This window comes from Coffea arabica, chromosome 6c (assembly GCF_036785885.1).
Source record: "Coffea arabica cultivar ET-39 chromosome 6c, Coffea Arabica ET-39 HiFi, whole genome shotgun sequence".
In the NCBI taxonomy this organism is placed as follows: domain Eukaryota; kingdom Viridiplantae; phylum Streptophyta; class Magnoliopsida; order Gentianales; family Rubiaceae; genus Coffea; species Coffea arabica.
Genome location: NC_092320.1, coordinates 57356637 through 57361452, shown reverse-complemented (window position 1 = coordinate 57361452; position 4816 = coordinate 57356637). Strand labels below are relative to the sequence as shown.

The 4816-nt window shown below is 38.5% G+C and overlaps 1 pseudogene; it reads left to right on the top strand.

Annotated features, from left to right (window-relative positions):
* The first annotated feature begins 343 nt into the window (after positions 1-343).
* Positions 344-2996, top strand: LOC113693341 (pentatricopeptide repeat-containing protein At5g39680-like; annotated as a pseudogene).
* Positions 2997-4816: the final 1820 nt, after the last annotated feature.

The window sequence follows — 4816 nt, the reverse complement described above, 5'->3', positions numbered from 1 at the left end:
TTTAATCTTGTTGAAATGGACAAGAATATAGTAATCACGGCTAACAACTAATGCCTTACTGAATTTACTTGCTATTATTGCTTTTTCTTTTTTATGATTTTCTTCATAAAAGGAGAAAAATTGTTTTGCATAGTTAGAAGACAAACTCTAGATTTGATGAAGATTTTACTTGAAAATTTTGCTAGGGTTTGGTTGTGGTGTGCACCTGAGGCATTTGTTAGATGGTTTCAAGCATTAATTTTTTTTCCCAAAAATAAAATTAATTTTAAAAAATGTCTACATGCAGGTGCAATAAATACGAGTATACACACTCACATGCTGAATTAGACATAATTTATATGTGTTAACAAGTGTCTCAAGCACCAATTAGGAAAATCCAGTATTAATTTCGAAGTTAAACGATATTTTTAAGTGGGAGTCCATCAATGCCCGCGCAAAGACCGCCATTGGATCCCCGATCAATTATTGATTGGCAGGCGCCTTGGTGCCTAAAATCAAACCACGATAACCCTGCAGTCAAGCTACTGAAAATTTCAGCTGGCACAAGAAACCTCAAGCTTGGCAAAATAATTCATGCCCATTTGTTAGTATCCAACCAAGCCTCCGAAAACAATGTTGCTGAGAACAATACTTTGCTTAATCTATATGCCAAATGTGGCCAATTATCAGGCGCACAACGAGTGTTTGATGGAATGCGGATGAGAAATGTGGTGTCATGGGGCACCTTAATGGCTGGGTATTTCCATGCTGGGTTTTGTTCAGAGGCTCCGAGACATGGTTAAAGTGGATAATTTGCGGCTTAATAAATATGTTTTGTCCACAGTTCTTTCTTGTTGTGCCGATGATGGCTTGTATTGTAAAGGTCAGCAATGTCATGGGTATGCGGAGAAGTCTGGATTGATTTTCAATCAACATGTGAAGAACGCACTTGTGTGTATGTATTCGATATGCGAGGATGTGGAAGGGGCTATGAGGGTTTTTAATGGGGTGCCTGGCTTGTATTGACTGCACTTTTGGAACACGAGTCTTTGAGTGAAGCATTGGATGTTTTTAGGAGGTTGCTAGAGGCGGATGTTGAGTGGGATGGTGTCTCTTACGTGGGTGTTCTGCGCCTTTGTGCTTGTCTTAAGGATTTAAAGTTGGGCTCACAAGCTCACAGTAGAATGTTGAAAACTGGTTTCAATTCTGATATGTTTGTGAATTGTGCAATGATAGATATGTATGGAAAATTTGGTGAGATTATGAAAGCAAGAAAAGCTTTTGGCTCATTAAAAGCTCGGAATGTGGTCTCTTGGACTGCAATCTTGGCTGCTTGCTTGCAAAACGAGTGCTATGAGGAAGCACTAAAGCTATTCTTTGATATGGAAACTGACGGGGTTAGGCCAAATGAGTACACATTTGCGGTGCTGTTGAATTCCAGTGCTAGCTTATCAGCTGTAGCATATGGAAGTTCATTACATCCACACAAAGAAAAGGTGGGGTATGAAGATTTTGTCATAGTGGGGAACGCTTTGGTTAATATGTACTCGAGGAATGGCGATATTGAATTGGCTTACGGCGTCTTTGCAAAATTGCGGTCTCGAGATCCTATTACTTGGAATTCCTTGATATCTGGTTACTCTCACCATGGGTTTGGTAAGGAAGCCCTGATTGTGTTTCGTGACATGTTAGCTGCAGAAGAGAAACCAAATTATGTAACTTTTACTGGGGTTCTCTCTGCTTGTGGACATTTGGGTCTAGTAGAACAAGGGTTCTACTATTTGAACCATTCCATGAACATGCTCGGGATTGAACCTGCCTTGGAGCATTATACCTGTATTATTGGGCTTCTTGGAAAGGCTGGACAAGTCGATGAAGCTGAGAATTTCATGAGGTCAATGTCAGTCAAATGGGACATTGTTGCCTGGCGAACTTTGCTTAATGCTTGTCATGTACAACGGAATTATCGTGTAGGAATGCGAGCAGCAGAAGTCATCTTGCAAATGGATCCGAATGATGTGGGAACTTGAATCCTGTTGTCTAACATGCACGCCAAGTTCAAAAGGTGGGATGGGATGGTGTTGTTGAAATGCGGAAACTAATGAGAGAAAGAAACATTAAGAAAGAACCAGGATTGAGTTGGACAGAAATAAGAAACAATACCCATATCTTCATTGCAGGTGATAACAAGCACCCAGAGTCTGTTGAAATTCAAAGGAAGGTTAGAGAGTTGTTGGCTGAAATAAAGCCACTTGGTTATGTACCAGATCCAGCTTCTGCACTGCATGATGTTGAGGAGGAACAGAAAGTAGATTATCTTACTCTCCACAGCGAGAAGCTTGCCATAGCATATGCACTGATGAAGACACCTCCAAATGCACCTATTCGTGTCATCAAGAACCTTCGGATATGTGATGATTGCCATTCTGCAGCAAAACTTATTTCATAAGTTACAAACAGGCTCATTGTCATAAGAGATGCCAATCATTTCCATACTTTCCGCAATGGAATTTGTTCCTGCGCAGATTATTGGTAACATTTAAATATCAAATCATCTAGGGGAGATCAAATGAGACTATTGTCTGCGAGCTGCAAGTTATGCCATCGAACCGGCTGGCTCAGTTAGCTTGACCAACAGTCTTGAAGGTCTTAGCACTAATGCCAATCTTTACATAAGATTCCCAGGAATCCCAATGCGAGGCTCATGGCAACAGCAGTTAGAGAGTTAATGATATCTGAGAGATAGCGCGACAGCTTGATTTTTCTGAACCGTTACCTATAGGTGAAGGTTAACTCAGCTTTTCAAGGATAAGCTGCAATTCCTCGTACTCTTGTGTTAATTTGGATTTCCTTGCTTTTCACCAAATGCATTTAATTTTAACCATTTATATGTATACGAGTGCAAAACATGAAGTCTGCAGAAGCACTTTCAGTCTTTCAGAGGCGCATCGTTGGCAAAGCTGTACACAAGAGATCATACTTCCTGGAGGAACTTATTCAATGAAAGTCAGTCATTCTCTTGCAAAGCCTTTTACTCTGTTAGGGCTTGTTATGCCCAAAGTGAAAGAAACCAAACCCCTCTCTTTTCTAAGTTTTGCGTTTCTGCGCTACAATCAAGCATATTGATTTCCTAATGATTAATAATATTTTGCTATTCTTCCAAAAAAAAATAATCGATATTTTTAAGCAAAATTAATTGAGTCTGCTCCTTCTGCTACAAGGTGTACATTGTGGTGTTGACATAAACTGACATGATCACTTTACGTACTTCTTTTTTATGCCGTTACAAGTTTCATTTAACCGACACGACTTTCCTTGTATTTGGAAACTAAACAAAAATATGAGAAAAGGAAAATTTCCCAATTTGAATCGGACTTGAGTATGGATGTTCATCATCAAGCTTCCAGAGGAATACAGATTTCCTAAATCTTCATGCACTATATCTATTGGAGTTTATTGCCTTTGTAATCTTCCTCTTGAAAAATATTTCCAAACTAATGCAATTTCAAAATTTATTCCCTTATTAATATATTTATTGCCATGTGGACTTTAAATATGAAAAACTAATCACACTTAAACTATATTTGATGCTAAAATGGAGTCAAATAAAAAAAAAAGGAGTCAAATCAATTTTGCTCATTGTAAAATATATCATTGTCATACCATTTTGCCTATTCCATGTCTTATCTTTTCGTTTCCATGAAAATGCATGAAGTCAAACAATTTTAGCAAAACCCTATCGTTGTTGCATGAAGCCCTTTTTCGAAAAAATATATATACTTGATTCTACTTTGTGAATTTGGTAATGAGAGCTATCTTGTTCATTTTGATCCATAAAATATGCTGTTAGGACCGGGCCAGGAAATAGACAAACTCAAGTTAGCACAAATTAGGCGGTATAACCGACCATATAATAGATAGGCGGTAGATACCAGCCATATAATAATTAGGCGGTATAACCGACCATATAAAGACAGATAACAAAGCAAATAAAAGACACAAAAGATTTACGTGGTTCGGTCAAATTGACCTACGTCCACAGGCAAGGGAGGAGCAATATTTCTACTATGAAGAAGAAATACAAAAGCCGTAGGAAAGTGGTTCCTAGGCCAATAAGGCACTTATAAAAGAGTTTAGAAAATATTCCTAAACTCAAAACAAGAGAGCCTAAAATATTTAACTGAATGGGCTAGATGACTCAAGAATCTAATAGCCCATATAACTCTCTTGAGTGGTGCGAGTTAAAACCTTCAGAAGGCTTCCTTATTTATAGGAATCCAAAGAAGGCATTCCTCAAGCCTTTGTCGATGTGGGATGCAAAATTTTGCCACCAATTCAACCATTGTGGGCGTCAACAATTGCGACTCAACAAATTTCCACCTTGGCATAATTTTGAGTCCCACCATCGTCAATAGTAAAATCGCTCCACCTTCTCCACATAAGCCCCAATGGGCTTAAATCACAAACGAACACCAATCAAATCCAAGCACTGCTTGAACTTGTAAAGTGGAAGAGGTTTTGTAAACATATCGGTTGGATTGTCCTTAGTATTGATTTTCTGAATAAGGACCTTTCCTTCAACAATGATATCCCGAATGAAATGATATTTCACATCAATATGTTTCGTCCTCTCATGATACATCTGATCTTTAGTCAAGTGTATGGCACTTTGACTATCACAGTGAATATCAATAACACCTTGATATAGACTTAACTCGCTAAATAAATTCATCAACCACAAGGCTTCTTTGATTGCCTCGGTCACAGCCATATATTCTGCTTCTGTAGTAGACAAAGCTACGACAGGTTGTAGAGTAGCTTTCCAACTAACAGCACA